Below are 23,265 nucleotides of genomic sequence, written 5' to 3'. Positions count from 1 at the left end.
TGTACTTTCAGTAAAAAATAAAAAAAAAATCGCCCCCTTCCCCATATAATTAAAAAATGTCATTTTTATATTCATAAAATGAACATTTTGCTCAGTCAGCAGCGTTAATTCACATAAATAAGGGGGGGATAAATTTCCCAAGATATTGGAGGAGGGGGAAGGGCAATTCCTTTTCCAGTTTTTTCAATGAAAATACAAAAATTGTTTTTTCAATCAAAACACCAATTTTTTTTTCAAAGTGAAGGGGTGAGAAAAACATTGCGGTGAGGGGAAAAGTGCCCCTTACCCCCCGATGGACGCCTTCATACATTTTTACGAATTGGTACTCCCTGTATGAGAGATGATGTCTTAGTTGCCTGTTTTTCTTAAAAGTGTGTATACTCTTGAAAATGAAAAAAAAAAAAAATATAGGAGTATATTTTCCAAATATGCAATTTCGAAGTTATAAAGGTGACAAGTACATATTATTTTTTTTGCTTGTAGATGATAGTCAAATTGGAAATTTAATGAAAGTCTGATAACAATATGTACATCAGAAAAATCTGCCTTTTTTGCTGATTCGAAATATGTGAAATACATTGAGTTTAAAATCAATCATTAGAAGTTAATATCATAAGCATTTTAGCAACATTTTGAAAAAAAGGGCCTAACGCCGTCAAAAAGGGGTACGATCTTGATGAAGAAAAAGAAGGAAAAAACCCATCAGATTCAATATCAGAAAATGACTGAACGTTGGTCTTGGCCCTCACACTAAAGTTTAACTTGTACTTTGCGGAAAGCTTATCAAGATGCGACAAATACAGGCTATGTTGCATGTTGGTAGATGTTTGCATCTTATTTCCACGTTTGATTCCAAAAAGATCATATTGAAAATTTTACGAACGCGTTTGAAAATGTTTTGTTTCCTTTAAAGCGGAAATCAGACGTTGACGTAAAGAATGGGGGGGGGGAGAAGTTAAAGGTGAGCAGCCCTCCTCGTACGGAAATATATGTTTGTTTGATTTTTAACACAGTCTCACTTTAAAGTAATGCTGCAACCGTGATGATCCGCCCTTTTGACAACCAGCATCCACACCATTTGTTTTTATTTACAAATCTTCAGTTATTATGGGCTAGAGTTTGTTATTTGCTATATGACATGTCGACATTTTAGGGAATCCGGTTAAAGAATCAACCAGTTATGACATCATACCCCTGTCATAAGATGTGTGTGATATACAATGTTGTGTATGAAAATGCGGCTTTTTGTTAAAAATTGCACTTTATTTTAATCTTATCTCTTGCTAATTACAAAAGGCACCAAGATACAGCAACTTCCTATCAAATGAGCCCTTAAACACCTCTGTATGATGTTTCAGCGTCCCACTAGCGGCGACAAAAAAAAAATAACGAAGAAGCAGAGGAAATATAAAACTAAATGTGACACATCTTTGTGTCCCTTGTTACTCAAGATGGGGGACTGTAATTCTCCTAAATGGGGTTTCTGCAGTGGCGTCATTGAGGGAGAGAGGAAGGGGGGCAGTTGCCCCCCACAATAATTTAGAAAAAAATATAATTTATTAAGTAGCTATAAAACCGTTGCTCGTTTTAAGTGCTATATTTTCTCTTTACTTTGAGGAGATATTTTTAAAAAAAATTTATCCTTGCTTGTTTTTAACATAAGGAAAACGAGAAAAATAGAGGTCCATTAAACTTCATAATATGTTTCACATTAATATTTTTCAAATAAAAAATTCCTTTGAAACCTTATCATCAAGTAAAAATGTGAGCCTAGTGAATGGCAAAATTGAAAAAGCTTCTATGCTTCCTGTTTTGCCACATTTGCTCAGGTCAATTTTTTCCCTGATATTTAAGGTGTTTTTACTTCTTAAAATCTATAAGTTCAAGATTAGATTCTTTTGTTTTAAAACTTTCAAAATCAATCACTACACCTTCTACCAAGGCCGTACCCAGAGGAGGGGGATTTGAACCCCTCCCCCCCCCCCGAAATGTTTTTCTGACTCGTAAAAACGTAACAAAATGGATATAAACAATTTTTGTATGCGTTTTTTGAGGTTTTTTTATGTACCCCCCGAATTTTTTTTTAAGTAAAACCCCCTCCGAAAAAAAATCCTGGGTACGGCCTTGCTCTCTACATCAGAAAATAGGACAGAAATGGAATCACTGAAGAATAAGAAGGTAGATATACAGTGAATATAATTTCCTGAATAAAAAAATCATTGAAAAAGAAAATAAGACTTAGTGCTTTTTATAATGATATTCATACTATAAAAAGATAGGTCAAATCGGTTTTAGTTTGGTCGTGGAATTTGGCAGAAAGGTATCTGCTCCAGGGATAATTTAATCGTTATAATTTGTATTTCTAGTATTTCCGATTCTCTTATTTGTAATTGAAATGCCTAATAAGCGCTGATAACGTCATATTCCTTATGTTTTGGATTCGCATACTAACCCACAAATATAGGACTGCCTCTATGTACAATACTATGCTGACTTCTCGCTATTTTCGATTTTCTAAATAGTTCTTTTAATCAAAAATTGTTAAAGTGCAAAAATTTGCACTTTACTGAAAAAATACAAATGAATATGCATTGTCAGTTTAATATACATATACTGATATTTAGTAATCAAAATGTTAAAATTATTTGCTTTATTAAAATATAAAAGTAAAAATATTTATATTTCTTTCAGTAAAGTGCAAATTTTGTTCTGGCCTTTGGAAGGCATAGGGGTTTTGCGCCCAACTTATGTTAATTTCTGCTCGTTTTGAGTTTGACTCGGTTATTTATTAGTAGTATGTACATATGGAATTCTACGAGACATATAGGAATTTCTACGTTATTCTATAGAAGCTCTACACCTTTTCAAAGAGATTCAGAGCTCCCTCACATGACATATGGAATTCTATGGAAGCTATAGCAAGGACAGGTTTGGTGGGTATAGTCTGATTCGGTGGATATAGTCTGGTTTAGTTTTTGAAAGAGAGTGAGTATTTGACATTTTTGCAAAAAGGGATTCGCAAATTGGACACTATGAAAGATATTAATTAATGTTTTCAATAATAGGAGTGTGAATGATTCTAATTAGTGATTGGATTGTATGAAGGGGGAGAAAAAAAAGATTAAACTGATTAGCAGTTAAGGTAACCCCGAAGGAGTTGTTAACTCAGGTAATTTGTTATAAATTTGAAACATCATCAGTCTATGACAATGGCTAACGACGATAGAATGACATTGTGACTTGACCTAGCTTTACCTTTCCAATGTGGTCTGTATAATACACAAGTGATGTTTGATAAGTATTGTCAATTTAAAATATGATCTAACATTCCCTTCGTTCCCCCATTTCTGCGGGCAGGGGAGGGGGAGGGGGAGTCAATTTCAGAGGGAAAACCAAAAATACTCAGAATCAAAAATAAACGGGATCTACCTCAAGGGGAAGACTCAAAGACCCTTCGTTCCCCCATTTCTGAGGGCAGGGGCGGGGGAAGGTCAATTTTGGAGGGAAACCAAAAATACTCAGAAACGAAAATAAACGAGAACTGCATCAAGGGGAAGGCTCAGAGACCCTTCGTTCCCACATTTCTGAGGGCAGGGGAGGGGGAGGGGGAGCCAATTTCAGAGGGAAAACCAAAAATACTCAGAATCGAAAATAAACGGGATCTGTCTCAGGGGAAAAGCTCAGAGGTCCTTCGTTCCTCCATTTCTGAGAAGAAGGAGCGGGAGAGGGTAAAATTTGGAGGGAAAACAAAAAATAAAAAGAATCGAAAAAAAACAGTACACTTCCACATGGGGAAGGCTCAGCGGCCATTTGTTCCCCAATTTTTGAGGGCTGGGGAGGGGGAGGGGGAATCAATTTCCGAGGGAAAACCAAAAATACTTAGAATCGAAAATAAACGGGATCTGTCTCATGGGACAAAGCTCAGGGGTCCTTCGTTCCTCCATTTCTGAGGGGCATGAGAGGGAGAGGGTCAATTTTGGAGGGAAAACCAAAAATACTTAGAATCGAAAGTAAACGGGAATCTTCCTCAAGGGTAAGGCTCAGAGGCCCTTCGTTCCAACATTTATGAGGGCAGGGGTGGGGGTGGGGAGTAAAGTTCAGATGGACAACCAAAAATACTCAGAATCGAAAATAAAAAGGTTCTGTTTCATGGGAAAAGCTCAGAGGTCCTCCTTTCCTCAATTTCTGAGAGTCAGACGAGGGACAGGTTAAATCTTGGAGGGAAAACCAAAAATACTCAGAATCGAAAATAAACGGGAATCTGCATCACGGGGAAGGCTCAGAAGCCCTTCGTTCCCCCATTTCGGAGGGCAGGGGAGGGGGAGGGGGAGTCAAGGTCAGCGTTCAAACCAACACTGCTTTGATTTGAAAATAAAGTGGATTCGTTCCCTGGGCAAGGATCACGTATCCTTCGTACACACCATAATATCAGACCGGAGAGGGAGAGGGTATAGTTTGGATGGACAACAAAAAATAATCATAATATAAAGTAAACGGCTCGCTTACTCAAGGGTCCGGCTCAGAGGCCCTGCGGTCCAACAGGTCGGAGGGCAGGGGAGGGGGATTCAATTTCAGAGGGAAAACCAAAAATACTCGGAATTGAAAATAAACGGGATCTGTCTCATGGGCAAAGCTCAGAGGTCCTTCGTTCCTCCATTTCTGAGGGGCAGGAGAGGGACAGGTTCAATCTTGGAGGTAAAACCAAAAATACTCATAATCTAAAATAAACGGGAATCTGCATCAAGGGGACGGCTCAGAGGCCCTTCGTTCCCACATTTCTGAGGGCAGGGGAGGGGGAGGGGGAGTCAATTTTGGAGGGAAAACCAAAAATACTCAGAATCTAAAATAAACGGGATCTACCTCAAGGGGAAGGCCTGGGCTGATGTTTGAAAGTCGAAGAATTTGTCTTTGTTGGTTTGAATGTCTAAAGTGCCTGTCTTTCTCTGTTTACATGTCTGATTCTTTTTGTTTGCATGTCCGGGTTGGTGTTTGCAAGTCCAAGTTGGGTTTTCAGACCTACGTTTTTTAGAATTTCGTGGGTGTTTGGTTCCCGGGGTTTATTATTTGAGAAGTTAACTTTAGTATTTCGTGATTTGACGTGCCTGAAATCGTGAATTAGAATAGTTAATTAACTGTTTGGATTTTTAGATTTTTAGATTTTCGTGGGTGTTAGGTTCCTGGGATTTATTATTTGAGAGGATAACTTTAGTATTTCATAGTTTGACCTGGCTGAAATCGTGAATTAGAATATTTTATTGGCTGTTTGGGGATTTTCAGACCTAGGTTTTTTAGATTTTCGTGTGTGTTTGACTCCTTGGGTTTATTGTTTGAGAAGTTAACTTTAGTATTTTGTGGTTTTACTTGCCTGAAATCATGAATTAGAATATTTAATTAGCTGTTTGGGTTTTCAGACCTAGTTTTTTAGATTTTTGTGGGCGTTAGGTTCCTGGGATTTATTATTTGAGAAGTTAACTTTAGTATTTCGTATTTGACGTGCCTGAAATCATGAATTATAATACTTAATTGGCAGTTTGGGTATTTTCAGACCTAGGTTTTTTAGATTTTCGTGTGTGTTTGACTCCTGGGGGGTATTATTTGAGAAGTTAACTTTAGTATTTTGTTTTTTTAATTTAATTAAATCATAAATTATAATAGTTAATTTTATGTTTATTTTTTTAATACATAGGTTTTTTAGATTTTCTTGGATGTTTTACTCCTGGGGTTTATTATTTGAGAAGTTAACTTTAGTATTTTATGGTTTTACGTGCCTGAAATCATGAATTAGAATAGTTAATTACCTGTTTAGGGTTTTCAGACCTAGGTTTTTTATATTTTCGTTGGTGTTTGTTTCCTGGAGTTTATTATTTGAGAAGTTAACTATAGTATTTCATGGTTTGACATGCCTGAAATCATGAATTAGAATAGTTAATTAACTGTTTGGATTTTCAGACCTAGTTTTTTAGATTTTCGTGGGTGTTAGGTTCCTGGGGTTTATTATTTGAGAAGTTAACTTTAGTATTTAGTGATTTGACGTGCCTGAAATCATGAATTAGAATAGTTAATTAGCTGTTTGGGTTTTCAGACATAGTTTTTTAGATTTTACTGGGTGTTAAGTTCCTGGGATTTATTATTTGAGAAGTTAACTTAGTATTTCATGGTTTTACCTGCCTGAAATCAAGAATAAGAATATTTAATTGGCTGTTTAGGGATTTTCAGACCTATGTTTTTTAGGTTTTGGTGGATGTTTGTTTCCTGGAATTTATTATTTTAGAATTTAAATTTAGTATTTTTTGGTTTTACGTGCCTGAAATCATGAATTAGAATAGTTAATTAGCTGTTGGGGCTTTCAGACCTAGTTTTTTAGATTTTCGTGGGTTTTAGGTTCCTGGGATTTATTATTTGAGAAGTTAACTTTAGTATTTCGTGGTTTGACTTGCCTGAAATCATGAATTAGAAAATTTAATTGGCTGTTTTTGGATTTTCATACATAGGTTTCTTATGTTTTAGTGTGTGTTTGACTCCTGGGGTTTATTATTTGAGAAGTTAACTTTAGTATTTTGTGGTTTTACGTGCCTGAAATCATGAATTAGAATAGTTAATTAGTTGTTTAGGGTTTTCAGACCTAGGTTTTTGTAGATTTTTGTGTGGGTTTGACTCCTGGGGTTTATTTTTTGAGAAGTTAACTTTAGTATTTTGTGGTTTTACGTGCCTGAAATCATGAATTAGAATAGTTAATTAGCAGTTTAGGGTTTTCAGACCTAGGTTTTTTAGATTTTCGTGGGTGTTTGTTTCCTGGAATTTATTATTTGAGAAGTTAACTTTAGTATTTCATGGTTTGACGTGCCTGAAATCATGAATTAGAATAGTTAATTAGCTGTTTGGGTTTTCAGACCTAATTTTCTAGATTTTCGTGGAGGTTAGGTTCCTGGGGTTTATTATTTGAGAAGTTAACTTTAGTATTTCGTGGTTTGACTTGGCTGAAATCATGAATTAGAATATTTAATTGGCTGTTTGGGGATTTTCAGACCTAGGTTTTTTAGGTTTTCGTGTATGTTTGACTCCTGGGGTTTATTATTTGAGAAGTTCACTTTAGTATTTTGTGGTTTTACGTGCCTGAAATCATGAATTATAATAGTTAATTAGCTGTTTAGGGTTTTCAGACCTAGGTTTTTTAGATTTTCGTGGGTGTTTGTTTCCTGGGGTTTATTATTTGAGAAGTTAACTTTAGTATTTCGTGGTTTGACGTGCCTGAAATCATGAATTAGAATAGTTAATTAACTGTTTGGGTTTTCAGACCTACGTTTTTTAGATTTTCGTGGACGTATCTGATGAAATAATTTAGGTCGTATGATCAATTTAATTTATTTTTTAATGCAGTAGTTTTTCAGTAAGGACATTCGATATCCTAAAAGTGTTTAATTCAAAAATTTACCTTGACCATCGATGTTGTTAGCAGAATTTCAAAAGGATCATTTATGAGTGCTGGCGTATCTGATGAAATAATTTAGATCGTATGATCAACTTAATTTATTTTTTAATGCAGTAGTTTTTCAGTAAGGACACTCGATATCCTAAAAATGTTTGATTCAAACTTTTACATTGAGCATCGATGTTGTTAGCAGAATTTCAAAAGGATCGTTTATGAGTGCTAACGTATCTGATGAAATAATTTAGGTCGTATGATAAATTTAATTTTTTTTTTTTAATAAAGTATTTTTTCAGTAAGGACACTCGATATCCTAAAAGCGTTTGATTCAAACTTTCACCTTGAGCATCGATTCTGTTAGCAGAATTTCTAAAGGATCGTTTATGAGTGCTGGCGTATCTGATGAAATAATTTAGGTCGTATGATCAATTTAATTTATTTTAATGTAGTAGTTTTTCAGTAAGGACACTCGATAACCTAAAAGGGTTTGATTCAAACTTTTACCTTGAGCATCGATATTGTTAGCAGAATTTCAAAGGATCGTTTGTGAGTGCTGGCGTATCTAATGAAATAATTTAGGTCGTCTGATCAATTTAATTTTTTTTTTTTAATGCAGTAGATTTTCAGTAAGGACACTCGATAACATAAAAGTGTTTGATTCAAACTTTTACCTTGAGAATCGATGTTGTTAGAAGAATTTCAAAAGGATCGTTTATGAGTGCTGGCGTATCTAATGAAATAATTTAGGTTGTATGATATTAGTGGTAGTTTTTTTTAAGTATACTCGATGTTTCTCTATGATCCAATCCCAACCTATGTACGCGCGCGTACATAGGCTAATCTAACCTATGATTTTGGTATTTCTGTGCAATAATGTGGAATTTGGTAACATGTGTGTATGTTTGTGTGTGTGTCTGTGTGTGTTTGTGTGTGTGTTCGACTCTTGCATAAGAAAACCTTAAAATTTAGTAAATTGTCAAACGATGTCAAAATTTAACCTGTTAGTTTAACTGAGGTATTGGACCTTTCATCTATGCCGAACAAAAAAAAAATAACTAGTTGAAGATGTGTTTAAATTCTTCATCAACATAAAATCAAAAACATGAAAATTAAAAATGTAAATGCGTATTTCAATTAAATAATAGCCTTCTTAACAACTTAATGTCGATAAACAGTGGAAATTGGTTTTCTTCAGTATTGTTTGTGAATAATTAAAGATGGTGACTGACAAAAACATTTTGAAACTAAAAAAAACTTAAAATTTAGAATAATTGTCAAACAATATCAAAATGTAACCTCTTAGTTTAACTGAGATATTGGACCTTTCATCTATGCCGAACAAAAAAATAACTAGTTGAAGTTGTGTTTAAATTCTTCATCAATATAAAATCAAAAACATGAAGATTAAAAATGAAATAATAGCCTTCTTAACAATTTAATGTCGATAAACAGTGGAAATTGGTTTTCTTCAGTATTGTTTGTAAATGATTAAAGATGGTGACTGACAAAAACATTTTGAAACTAAAGAAAACCTTAAAATTTAGTAAATTGTCAAACAATATCGAAATGTTACCTCTTAGTTTAACTGAGGTATTGGACCTTTCATCTATGCCGAACAAAAAAATCTCTCAAACCCCTTAAAGCTCTTTTAAAAGATACAAAAACTACTTATTTAACTCAAAAATTTCGTTTTTAATGGGCACCAAGTAGTTGATCAAATTGATTTCAAAAGGGTTCATGATAAAAAAAAATAGTTTGGGGCAAGAAAAAAAAACTAAAATAATGTCGTGAAATCATTTTCAACAACTCAGAACAGGGGAACGTTGGGATTGAATCATAGAGAAACATCGAGTTTACTTTAAAAAAAAATTACCACTAATATCATACGACCTAAATTATTTCATCAGATACGTCAGCACTCATAAACGATCCTTTTGAAATTCTGCTAACAACATCGATGGTCAAGGTAAAAGTTTGAATTAAACACTTTTAGGATATCGAATGTCCTTACTGAAAAACTACTGCATTAAAAAATAAATTAAATTGATCATACAACCTAAATTATTTCATCAGATACGCCCACGAAAATCTAAAAAACGTAGGTCTGAAAACCCAAACAGTTAATTAACTATTCTAATTCATGATTTCAGGCACGTCAAACCACAAAATACTAAAGTTAACTTCTCAAATAATAAACCCAAGGAAACAAAGACCCACGAAAATCTAAAAAACCTAGGTATGAAAACCCTAAACAGCTAATTAACTATTCTAATTCATGATGTCAGGCACGTAATACCACAAAATACTAAAGTTAACTTCTCAAATAATAAACCCCAGTAGTCAAACATACACGAAAACCTAAAAAACCTAGGTCTGAAAATACCCAAACAGCCAATTAAATATTCTAATTCATGATTTCAGCCAAGTCAAACCACGAAATACTAAAGTTAACTTCTCAAATAATAAACCCCAGGAACCTAACCTCCACGAAAATCTAAAAAACTAGGTCTGAAAACCCTAAACTGCTAATTAACTATTCTAATTCATGATTTCAGGCACGTCAAACCATGAAATACTAAAGTTAACTTCTCAAATAGTAAACTCCAGGAAACAAACACCCACGAAAATCTAAAAAACATAGGTCTGAAAACCCTAAACTGCTAATTAACTATTCTAATTCATGATTTCAGGCACGTCAAACCAAAAAATACTAAAGTTAACTTCTCAAATAATAAACCCCAGGAGTCAAACCCACACGAAAATCTAAAAAAACCTAGGTCTGAAAACCCTAAACAGCTAATAAACTATTCTAATTCATGATTTCAGGCACGTAAAACCACAAAATACTAAAGTTAACTTCTCAAACAATAGACCCCAGGAGTCAAACACACACGAAAACCTAAAAAACCTAGTTCTGAAAATCCCCAAACAGCCAATTAAATATTCTAATTCATGATTTCAGGCAAGTCAAACCATGAAATACTAAAGTTAACTTCTCAAATAATAAATCCCATGAAACTAACACACACGAAAATATAAAAACCTATGTATTAAAAACAAAACATCTAATTAACTATTATAATTGATGATTTCAGGAACGTAAAAACACAAAATACTAGATTTAACCTCTCAAATAATAAACTCCAGGAAACAAACACCCACGAAAACCTAAAAAACCTAGGTCTGAAAATCCCCACACAGCCAATTAAATATTCTAATTCATGATTTCAGGCAAGTCAAACCATGAAATACTATAGTTAACTTCTCAAATAATAAATCCCAGGAACCTAACACCCACGAAAATCTAAAAAAATAGGTCTGAAAACCCAAACAGCTAATTAACTATTCTAATTCATGCTTTTAGGCACGTAAAACCACAAAAAACTAAAGTTAACTTCTCAAATAATAAACCCCAGGAAACAAACACCCACGAAAACCTAAAAAACCTAGGTCTGAAAATCCCCAAACAGCCACTTAAATATTCTAATTCATGATTTCAGGCAAGTCAAACCATGAAATACTAAAGTTAACTTCTCAAATAATAAATCCCAGGAACCTAACACCCATGAAAATCTAAAAAACTATGTCTGAAAACATGGGCGCCACTATGGGGGGGCAGGGGGGGGGCTCCCGCCCCCCTGGCTGAATGATGCTGCGTCATTTTTATATTTTTGTTCTGAGAGTTCTATTATATAGCATTAAAAGTGCACATTAGACAAGGTTTGCCCCCCCTGGAAGTCAGATGCGGGGCACCCATGTCTGAAAACCCAAACAGCTAATTAACTATTCTAATTCATGATTTCAGGCACGTCAAATCACGAAATACTAAAGTTAACTTCTCAAATAATAAACCCCAGGAACCTAACACCCACGAAAATCTAAAAAACTAGGTCTGAAAATCCAAACAGTTAATTAACTATTCTAATTCATGATTTCAGGCATGTCAAACCATGAAATACTAAAGTTAACCTCTCAAATAATAAACTCCAGGAAACAAAACACCAACGAAAATCTAAAAAACCTAGGTCTGAAAACCCTAAACAGTTAATTAACTATTCTAATTCATGATTTCAGGCACGTAAAACCATAAAATACTAAAGTTAACTTCTCAAATAATAAACCCCAGGAGTCAAACATCCACGAAAATCTAAAAAACCTAGGTCTGAAAACCCTAAACAGCTAATTAAATATTCTAATTCATGATCTCAGGCACGTAAAACCACAAAATACTAAAGTTAACTTCTCAAATAATAATCCCCAGGAGTCAAACACACACGAAAACCTAAAAAACCTAGGTCTGAAAATCCCCAAACAGACAATAAAATATTCTATTTCATTATTTCAGGCGCGTAAAATAATAAATACTAAAGTTAACTTCTCAAATACTAAATCCCCGGAAACTAATGCTCACAAAAATCTAAAAAGCTAGGTCTGAAAACCCAAACAGCTAATTAACTATTCTAATTAATGATTTCAGTCACGTAAAACCACAAAATACTTAAGTTAACTTCTCTAATAATAAACCCCAGGATTCAAACACACACGAAAATCTAAAAAACCTAGGTCTGAAAATCCCTAAACAGGCAATTAAATATTCTAATTCATGATTTCAGGCAAGTCAAACTATGAAATACTAAAGTTAACTTCTCAAATAATAAATCCCAGGAACCTAACACCCACGAAAATCTAAAAAAAACTAGGTCTGAAAACCCAAACAGTTAATTAACTATTCTAATTCATGATTTTAGGCACGTCAAATCACGAAATACTAAAGTTAACTTCTCAAATAATAAACCCTGGGAACCAAACACCCACGAAAATCTAAAAAACGTAGGTCTGAAGACCCAACTTGGACTTGCAAACACCAACCCGGACATGCAAACAAAAAGAATCAGACATGTAAACAGAGAAAGACAGGCACTTTAGACATTCAAACAAACAAAGACAAATTCTTCGACTTGCAAACATCAGCCCAGGCCTTCCCGCTGAGGTAGATCCGGCTTATTTTCGATTCTGAGTATGTGCGGTTTTCCCTCCCAACTTGACCCCCCCTCCCTCTCACCTGCCCTCAGACCTGTGTGCCCAAAGGGCCGCTGTGCCGTCTCCATGCTGCAGAGTTCTGTTCATTTTAGATTAGGAGTATTTTTGGTTTTCACTCCAAGATTTAACCTCTCCCTCTCCGGTCCACCAGAAATGGAGGTAAGGAGGACCTCTGAGCTTTTCCCATGAGACAGATCCTTTTTCTTTTCGATTTCGAGCAGTTTTGGTTTTACCTCGGACATTGACTCCCCCGCCCCCTCCCCTGCCCTCAGATATGTGGGTACGAAGGGCCTCTGAGCCTTCCCCTTGATGCAGATTCCCGTTTATTTTCGATTCTGAGTATTTTTGGTGTTCCCTACAAAATTGACCCCCTCCCTCTCCTGCCCCTCAGAAATAGAGGAACGAAGGACCCCTGAGCTTTGCCCATGAGACAGATCCCGTTTATTTTCGATTCTGAGTATTTTTGGGTTTCCCTCTGAAATTGACTCCCCCTCCCCCTCCCCTGCCCTCAGAAATGTGGGAACGAAGGGCCTCTGAGCCTTCCCCTTGATGCAGATCTCGTTTATTTTCGATTCTGAGTATTTTTGGTTTTCCATCCAAAATTGACCTCCCCCCTCCCCTGCCCTTAGAAATGGGGGAATGAAGTGTCTTTGAGCATTACCCTTGACGCAGATCCCGTTTATTTTCGATTCTGAGTATTTTTTGTTTTCCCTCTGAAATTGACTCCCCCTCCCCCTCCCCTGCCCTCATAAATGGGGGAACGAAGGGAACGTTAGATCCTATTTTAAATTGACAATACTTATCCAACATCACTTGTGTATTATACAGACCATATCGAAAAGGTAAAGCTAGTTCAAGTCACAATGTCATTCTACCGTCGTTAATCGTTTTCAAATAATGAGGATGTTTAAAATTTATAAAAAATTAACAGAGTTAAAAACAACATAGGGGTTACCTTAACTGCTAATCAGTTTAATCCTTTTTTTCTCCCCCTTCATACAATCCAATCACTAATTAGAATCATTCACGCTTATACTATTCAAAAAATTAATTAATATCTTTCTGAGTGTCCAATTTGCGAGTCCCTTTTTTGCGAAAATGTTAGATACTCACTCTCTTTGAAAAACTAAAACAGAATATATCCACCAAACCTGAGAATACCCAACAATCCAAAACTCGCTATAGCTTCCATACAATTCCATATGCCATGTGAGGGAGCTCTGAAACTCTTTGAAAAGGTGTAGAGCTTCTCTAGAATAACGTTGAAATTCCTATATGTCTCGTAGAATTCCATATGTACATACTACTTTTATTTTAATTTCTGTTCGTTTTGTGTTTCATTTATTTATCGATGCTGATTTGTGGTAGTTTCGAGCTTTGTAGATTATTTGATTTTAGTTTTGCTCAATTTTTGTTTAATGGAGTTCTTTACTTTTCTTTGAAAAACTTATTTTGTGGAAAAAGTTTTTTTTTAATTAATTTCTGTTCGTTTTATATTGACATAGTCTTTTCAGGGAAAAAGAAAATAACGCTCTAAATCTTTTAGTTTTTTAAGACTTTATAGTTTGGCCTACTATATGTATGCTGGTGATAAATTTTCAGCATTTTTTAACAACACACACCATTTTAAAAATCTGGACACAAATAGTAGTGTCAAATTTAGTTTCATACCTCCTCTAGTTGACCTGAAATGGAAAACTGGATACCATTCGCAAAAAATCTGTTTACTTTCTTTGATAGCTTTGATACACTTACACTATTTTGATTGGTTAAATTTTAAGAGCAAAAGTAGCCTCGAAAGTGTGAACATAATAACCTCTGTCGTTCTTGGGATGCTGTTGAGATGCCTTATCGGTAATTAGTATTATGACAGTGAATTTTGACTTAGTCTCGATGCAACATCTAGTTTTTAAACATATTGGGCAATTCGGTGGGTGAGAGTGGAAGGGGGATTAGTCGCCCTCCAATCACTTTCGACTATTAAAAACGGCATCAACCCTTTCTATTTTCAGTCGAATGAGCCCCTTTCGAAGTTCCCACGACAACTCCTTCGATACGAAGTGCCCTGGTCTAGAAACAACAACAACAAAAAATATTACTAATCCCTTTGGACTATTAAAAAGGGCACTTGCCCTTTGAACTTCAAATCGAATGTGCCCTTTTTTGAAGTTTCTACGACAATTTCTTCTATAAAAACCTTATATGCCCCCAGAGCATAACTTAAGACCCTTGCCCTGAGGGCTGTAGTGGAGTATCCTCCTCAAAAACATATTTTCTATCAGTAAATCAACTACGCTGAACAAAATGGCTATCTCAAAATTTTTATTGGATGTGTTTGGGGGAATCATGGGCATGGGGGGGGGGCTAGTTGGCCTCCAATCACTTTCGACTATTATAAGGGGCACTAGCCCTTTGAATTTCAAATTGAATGAGTTTTTTCTGTAGTTTCTACGACAACGTTTTCTGTAAAAACATTATATGCCCTCTGGGCAAACCTGAAGACCATTGCGCTGATAGCTTTTGGGGAGTGTCCCTCGCAAAAACACCTATTCTATGCTGACACCAACAACGTACAGCAAAATATCTATCTAAAATTAATGACTGTATGTATTTTGGTGAATGATGGACGTGGGGGGCTAGTTGTCCTCCAATCACTTTCAACTATTAAAAAGGGCACTAGCCCTCTGAATTTCCAATCAAATGAGCTCCTTTTGAAGTTTCTATGACAACACCTTCTATAAAAACCATATATACCCAAGGATATACCTTAAAACTTTTGCCCTGAGGGTTGTTGGGGAATGTCCTCCTCAAAAAAGTATTTTCTATCTGGGAATCAACTACGCTGAACAAAATGTCTATCTACACAACACAAGAAAAACTTTTGACTCATTTTTGTAGAATTAGTTTCTTTTTAAACATAGGTGCAAATGGGAAGGTAATTTTCAAACTCTAGGAGTCTATTTTCACTTCCAAATGGCACCCCTGGCAATTCTTATTTAATTTTAAGTTTTTGCAGCAATGATGCCAAGAATTGTTCAAATTTTCCGGATATTCGTGTCAAACAATGCCCAACGGAAAGTTAATAATTCCAACTTTAATTTTAACTTTTTCGAATATTATCTAATTAGAAACACTATTGCATTTAAAAGTGGGGAATATGTTGCTAAATAATAGTACACAATCTGTGGGGGTTTGGGGAAGTTGAGGGGGGTATGTACTGCAGCATTAGTGGTAAATCTGGCTGAAAAAAGCCGAGTGTATACGATATTTATCTTCGCGCACCCGAAAGCTTGTTTACGCTATACTACTGTCGTCTGCAGCCGCTCATTGGTGACAATTTTAGTAAAAGCCAAGCATCAACACTTATATGCATGACTGTTTAATGTGTGTTTATTGTTTATAATGCATTGCGTATTGTTATTTAATTTTAGTAAAATTTTAATTTTAGTAAAAATTTAATTTTAGCAATTTTAGTAAAAGCCAATTACCCCAGCACTTATATTTATGACTGTTTAATGTGTGTTTATTGTTTATAATGTATTGCGTAATGTTTTTAAATTCACCAAGTAGCGTGTTTGTTAAATAATTACTTTTCTTCACTACCGCTTGAATAGCATCTACTTCAATAGCATTTCCGTTTGCTCCCCCCCTCCAATAAAAATAATGTAGCTACGCCCCTGGGTTTCTAATAATGGAGATTCCAATGGTGCAGTTTACAAAACATAAGCTATACATGAAAAAAAGTGAGGTCCTTGTTAATTAAACGAAACACAGTCGAAAAGTTTCCTGAATGTAAGATGTGAGAAAACTGCTTTCAAAGCCACAAAGACAAATGACGGGTGACAGAATGCTTGAACTTATATAATTTGGTATATATATTTGCACATTAGGGGGGGGGGGGTAGGTTAGGTTAGAGGTGCTGTCCAAATACTTTACCTCATCCCCTAATGTGTAAATATATAACCCAAATTATATTATATTTCAATATATATTTTAGCTTATATTTCATTAGGATTAACCCAAATTCACTTCTTGGGTGCATTTCGTTTGATTAATAAGTACCAAAAGTGATTTTCCTCGTTGCCCAAGGTGGATTTTGTTTTTGACTATATTATTTTGTATATGATTATATTTGTTTTTGACTACAACCCAAGGCGGGTTTTTGACTATATGGGTTTTTGTTTGGTGCAGTTTCAATTTTGGTCCGACACCATTTTTGACGTTTTTCAGGCTATCTTTCGAAATTCCCTTAAACTTGTTTTTTGCAATAAACTTAGCTATCGATGCACCTATGATTAAGCCAGTAAAAAGAATGAAAAAATTTTGAATCACAATATTTTTGTAAGTAAACTCAATTTCTCTTTGGTCAGTGTTAGACGATAATTTATATTTTCAGCTGGTGAATATGAGATATGGAAGAAAATGGATACGTCATTACTACGGAAGTTTAAAATTATGTGCTCCCTTCCCTAGTCCATAAGAATAACCAAGTTTCTGGGAAAGGTGTGTAAAAATCCTTGAATGAATTTCCAAGAAATATTTCCAAATTCCTAATTATCTATTGTAAAAATGACTACCTTATTATTGATAGCAAATAGTCATTTTTGCTAATTCCTGGTTTAAATATACATCTTTACTTTTCTTTGAAAATTATTTTTTTTTGGAAAATACGTTTTTGATTTAGTTCCTTAGAAATGAATGTGTTCCTGGGAAAAAAAAACTTACGTATCGTTTAGTGATTTTCTAAGAATTGATTTTAAAACTGCTAATTGTCTTTTATAAAGAATGACTAACGTGCAATTTTCGTCTATGTTGGTAATTCTGAAATTGAATATATTTACAAGCGAGAGTTAAACGTCTAATACTATCACGTATGAAGTGCCGGTAAGTGAATACTAATTGCCAAAAAAAGTTCCAGTTACAAGTTCGGTATTTCGGCGAAAGGCTTTTATGGCTGTGGTCATGTCATATGGAAAATTCCTGGGGATCTTAGGTTCATTTCCAAGAATTTTTTTTTTTTTGAGTTAACTTTCGACTGTTCTGCTATATAAGTCCATAAATAAGAAACAAGACATAACTGTTCTGTCCTCGCTGACTACCACATATATTTATTGCCAAGATATAAATATTTAATAGTGTTGCGCCGAAACCATTAGCTAGGAGCAGGGACGTAGTTAGGGGTAATTCCCGTGGGGGGTGAGTTTAATTTCTATTTTCTGTTCTGCACGTCGGGGAACTTCCATGGCATCCATGGAGCTGTATGTGGGGATTGAACCTATAGAAAATTTTCTAGAGAAAGAAGCATTAAAAAGTGCTGCAGACTACTGATTAGTGGACACGGACACAGCAAACACGAACTGGGAAAAAACTATGCAAACACATGCAATTTATTACTGATTGGATGCTGTTACTAATTAGATGGTTATAGCCAGGATATAAATTTTAATAGTGTTGTGCAGAAACCATTAACTAGGAGCAGGGACGTAGTTAGGGGTAATTCCTGGGGGGGGGCATTTCTATTTTCTGTTCAGCACGTCGGGGAACTTCCATGACATCCAAGGAGCTCTATGTTGGGATTCAACTTATAGAAAATTTTCTAGAGGAAGAAGCATTAAAAAGTGGTGCAGGCTGCTGATTCGTGGAAACAGAGACAGCAAATGCGAAATGGTTAAATCAAAAACTATGCGATCACATGCAATTTATTACTGATTAGATGTGTTAAGTTGCAGATGCCCAAGCATGCATGATATTAAAATATTGGTAAATCCTGTAGGGCAATTTCAGACTACCATAAAGCATACAAATAAAGCGGAGTCGAAGATAGCGCTGCTTCGCCAAAAGTATGAAACAAATCTGTTAAGTTATCAATTAAGGGAGTTAGCTACGGTTTTACAGGTTGAAATGTCAGAACAGACAGCTAAGATGCTCATGCAAATAGAAAGTACAGGCGGGGGACATGTGCATCTTAACTGATAACCTGATTTGCCTCAAAGTTCTTATAATGCTCAAGAGGGCGGGGGCAAATTTGTCACTTTTTAATGAAAATACAATTTAGGCAATACTAAATGAAATTACCCCTATAAGTTATTTTGAAAATTCTAGGGGAAGTGACCCCTCCATTGACGCCACTGGGCTCTTGGGAATATTAAGAGCATGTAAAAATTGAGTTGGAATGCTATGAAGTATTAAAAAAAACTTTCATCCAATAGGCATCGAATTACACTGACGTGGACTCCAGGACACTTCGGGGTCACAGGTGAAGGGTCACGGACAGATGAAATGGCTAAGGCTGCAGCATCACTGACTTGTTATGAACCGGAGCCTTTTATTTACACCTCTCACAGCTGCTGGAAACCGGCAATAAAGAGATGATGCTTTGGAAGGCGGAACAAAATTGGCATAGAAATTTGGAATGCACAGAAACAAGTAATTCTGAATTTTAACCCCAGCCGACCAAACATCTTTTACGACTTAATAGGTCTGAAACACTAATGGTTATTGAAGCCATTTCGAAGGATTTTGAAGAATTTTGAGAACCATCTCACCCGAATAAGAAGAGCTGAATACGTGAGATGATAGCATGAACAAGAAGACTTCTAAAAGAAGATTGTCTGGTCAGTATTAAATAATGGTAGGAGATATTTCATAAAGTGGACGTTAAACTGTAGGACACAATCAGGGAAGGTAATTTCCAACAATATTAGTCCCCTCTCACCGATGATAGTTTTTTGGGGGGAGAGGGCGGAGGGGGGGATAGTGTGGAGAAAATGAGTCTTATTGGCCTGAATCTGGACTTAGTTGTGTGTGTCCACCCATAGTATAACAAAACCATGCAAAAATGCTATTTTTCTTGGTGTTCAAGGTGGGGGACTGCAAACCTCCGGCTTGTGGTTTTATATGATGATAATTTCAATGGTATAATTTCTATTTCAGCATGATCATTTTTGTGGAGACCCAGGCTCTTTTTTGCTCAAAATTTCTTACCGTATTTACAGGTTATTCTTCAGTTGAACCTAGAAATTATTAGATACTTGTTCATTAAACGAAACGCACTCAAGAATTACTCTTAGGTTAGCTCTCAGAAAACCGGTTTCATAACCACAAAGACAAGTGACGAGTGATAGAATACATTGGACTTGTATAATTTGGACTGTCTGTTTGCACATCAGGCGGGGGGCGGGGGTTAGGTTATTTTAGGTTAGGGGCGCTATCCAAATATTCCTCCCCCTAATGTGCAAATATATAGCCCAAATTATATTATTATAAACTAAAAGTTATATTTCATTAGGATTAACCTAACTTCCTTTCTTGGGTGTGTTTCGTTTAATTAACCAATTATTATTTCAAAATAATGTTGCAGAGAAAATTATTTGCTACAAGATGGTTTCTTTAAAAACTCTTTTTTATTATTTCGGCTACTATGAACCGTGGTTCATTATTTACTATGTTGCAACTATTGTTGCTATTGTTGCATGATATGATTCTTCAAGAAGCTTTTAGCTATATCTTGCAACAGAGTGACAAGATAGTTTTATCATTGGATTAATTAATTTTCAATCTGTCCATTCACTGATCCAGAATCATGTTATAACTTAGACTTTTTCTTAGTGAGTGTTCTAAACTTAATTAAAAAAAATAGGAATAATTTCCAGTTTTTGCTTGTTTTTGACGTCTTTTCAGTGTTTTCAGTCTAGCAAGGCAAATTACAGAAATATAATTCGATATATGGATACAGCAGAATGTCAGCTATCGGATGATATAAAAACTGTTGTCTCACGTAGGGCCATAAAAAATAACATATATTGAAAACTTAAACAGGAAAATTAACCTTAAAAACTAAAACATGTAATTCTAATGAATGTTCACGAATTTAACTGCAATCAGATTTTTTCTGTCACCTATAGTTTTACGCAATGATCGTTCATTGCACAATTTTCATGGACTCGACCTTGAAGGGGAGCAGCAGGCCACGACCCCCCCCCCCCCAAGGAATGACATATTCAATATGTGTTCAAATGGACAATCCTTAGCATTGTGGAAAATGGCAGTTTCCCGCACTCTAAGCCAAACTCCAGGAACGAGGTAGTTTTTCCCCATGTCTGACAAAGACAAAAATGGAGATGTTGCAACTGATTTATTTGACTTACCGCAATTAACAAATTTTCTTAATAATTTATCGGTAATTATAGCCATAAAGAAATCTATTACTTCTTTTCAGAATTATTTCTGAAACAGGTTTCCTTTAATTGTAAATCTACGGGCTGCATTGTTGTATAATTTTAGTTTAAAAAAGCAAAAAAGTGTTTGGAGCTGACATTCAAAGAATTATTGCATCCCTAGGACTAAATCGAAAAGAAAAATAATGAAAACGCTTTTGGATGCGGCAAATATACCCTGCAATCAAGTGTTTTAATTCCTTCAATCAGGGTTTGGCGCCCCATTATTTAACATGGATTTCAAAAGGGACGAAACTCAACTTAAACTATGCTTCCGAGAAATACAAACTTGAAAAGTCTCACGCAGAGAGCGTAGGGGGTTGCCTCAATGAAAGCCGCTTCTCTCTCAGTGTCATTTTTTTTTCCTCTTTTTTCATGACCCTCTTTTTGACTGACGACTTTGTTGGGTCATTTCGCAACAAGCTCAGCCGGAGCTAATTAATGAAAAGAAAAATCACGTCAACAAAGCAGTAATCTGAGGGGTATATTGTCTTCCAAAGGGGAAAAAAACGTCATAAAGGGTGTTCCACAATAGCAACAAATTTCCAAAAAATATGGCAAAAGACGCAGTGGCGGATCCAGGGGGGGCGAGGGGGGCAGCCCCCCTAGCGTAGTATAAAGTAGTGTAATTTACTTAATTAACCCAGGTTTGCGTTAATTAAACTTGCTCATAACGCAAATTTATCGGATTAACCTATTTTGCGCCCCCCTAATTTTTTTTTCGGATTAACCTATTTTGCACCCCCCCCCCATAAAAAAATCCTGGATCTGCCCCTGGAAAGAGGGAAATTACAAAAGAAGTCTTCTTTGTCAGTGGACTTTAATAATATTCCAGTACAATTTGGCAATGGCTTCAAGCGCATATGCTGGGGAGCCTTCGGTTCCAGCCCCCTCCCCCAAAAATTTGAAGCCCCTTTCAAAGCTATATCTCCATTCCCTCCCCAATTACTCCACCCTCGAATACTCCTATGCACATATAGGACCGTATCCAGGATTTATTTTCGTGGGGGGGGGTGCTTTTTTGGGGCAGGAGAGGGTACAAAAAAGTGTAAAAACGCATCAAATTTTTTTTTATATATATTTTCTTACGTTTTCGCGAGTCGGACAAACATTTCGGGGAAGAAGTTCCAAGCCCCCTAGTTTTTGGGGTTTAGGGGGAAAAAGGTACCTAGGTTAGGTTACATATTTAATATATGCTGTGCTTTACCCCTACCCCCCTGACGTGCAAATATATAGCCGAAATTTGTTTCTAAACTATTATATACTTAGGCTATTACTATTATATAAACTTATAAATTTTATTGTCGATGTTATGACGGTTAGTGGTTCTGACGGTTAGATGTTATGACGTTTAGTGCTTGTGACGGTTAGTCGAAATGCTAGCACCCCGATCTAACCATGCATGTGATAATTTTTTAAAATACTTATGTAAAATGTATTCTTCATAAAGAAAAGTTCGCCTCAAATATCAAATTTTCCAGTTCCCCTCCTAATTTCATACATTGATTATAAATTCAACTATTTTTCTAACTTGTCACCCCTCCTATAAAATGTTAGGCTCTCTTAATGGTATTTATCAAAGTCTACACCAGAGTCGACAGTTGATGCTTATGAATGAAAAGGACCAAGTTGATGTTGAATGACGTCCAAGGCAGGGCATTGGCTAGTGTTTTTTTTTTTTTTTGAAATGAATTAAGTCAACATGAAATTGAGTATAAAATACTAAAATACCACAAATGGAAATAGGGCCACAGCCATCCCTAAGCTTAAAGGCCAAAATGTTTATTTGCGTATTCCTCTTTACTCAAAGGCTTACAATTGTAAGTTTCAGAATGATCAGGGACAAAGAGTTGTTTGGCCCATTTCTCGGCCCGCTCCCTTCACCTTCCCCCGTCCTTAACAAGACGTGTAGCCCTCATGGCCTAGAAACTGATCCCTGAAAGTTTTGAACCAATCGGACACCCAAGATCAAGCATGATCCCCTTTTATCACTATTAATTAAAATAAATATTTGCCACAAAATAAATCTTTCAAAAAAAAGTAAAGAATTCCATTGAACCAAAAATGAACAAAACTAGAATCAAATAATCTACCAAGCATACAACTACCACAAATCAGTATCAATAAATAAATGAAACCCGAAAACAACAGAAATTAAAATAAATAACAGAGTCAAAATCAAAACGAGCAGAAATTAATATGAGTAGGGTTCTAAACCCCATCTTCCTAAAAGCAAGAATATAATTTGTACTTTACTGAAAAAAAAATTCAAATGAATTTACTGAAAAAATGTGCATTGTCATTTTAATATACATGTGCTTATATTTATTCATCAAAAACTTAATTAATTTTGAGCTCCTAAAGTTATAAAAGTGAAAAAACTTAAAAGAATTTTTTTAGTCCAGTTCCAATTATATTCTGGCTTTTAGAAAGCATGAGGTTTAGAACCTTACTCATATTAATTTCTACTCGTAATTTTTATTTCAGTATGCCCATTTTGAGGAGATCCAGGCTCTTTTTCGCTAAAAATTTCTTATCGTATTTACAGGTTATTCTTCAGTTGAACCTAGAAATGATTAGGTA

General features: G+C 35.4%; 1 long non-coding RNA gene across 4 annotated transcripts in view; it reads left to right on the top strand.

The window, feature by feature from the left end:
• Positions 1-23,265, top strand: part of LOC148945337 (uncharacterized) — a 316,745-nt gene that overhangs the window by 257,018 nt on the left and 36,462 nt on the right. For 2 of the 4 annotated variants that reach the window (XR_016142729.1, XR_016142727.1), the window contains one exon: positions 18,676-19,080. The exons of the other annotated variants lie outside the window; for them this stretch is intronic. This is a non-coding gene — a long non-coding RNA (uncharacterized LOC148945337). The remainder of the gene's footprint in view (positions 1-18,675; positions 19,081-23,265) is intronic. 4 annotated transcript variants of the gene reach the window in all.

The sequence above is a fragment of the Artemia sp. Qi Xiang Cuo genome, chromosome 13 (assembly GCF_049724085.1).
Source record: "Artemia sp. Qi Xiang Cuo chromosome 13, ASM4972408v1, whole genome shotgun sequence".
NCBI lineage: Eukaryota > Metazoa > Arthropoda > Branchiopoda > Anostraca > Artemiidae > Artemia > Artemia sp. Qi Xiang Cuo.
The sequence above is the reverse complement of the archived record's forward strand: the minus strand, read 5'-3'. Positions and strand labels throughout refer to the sequence as shown.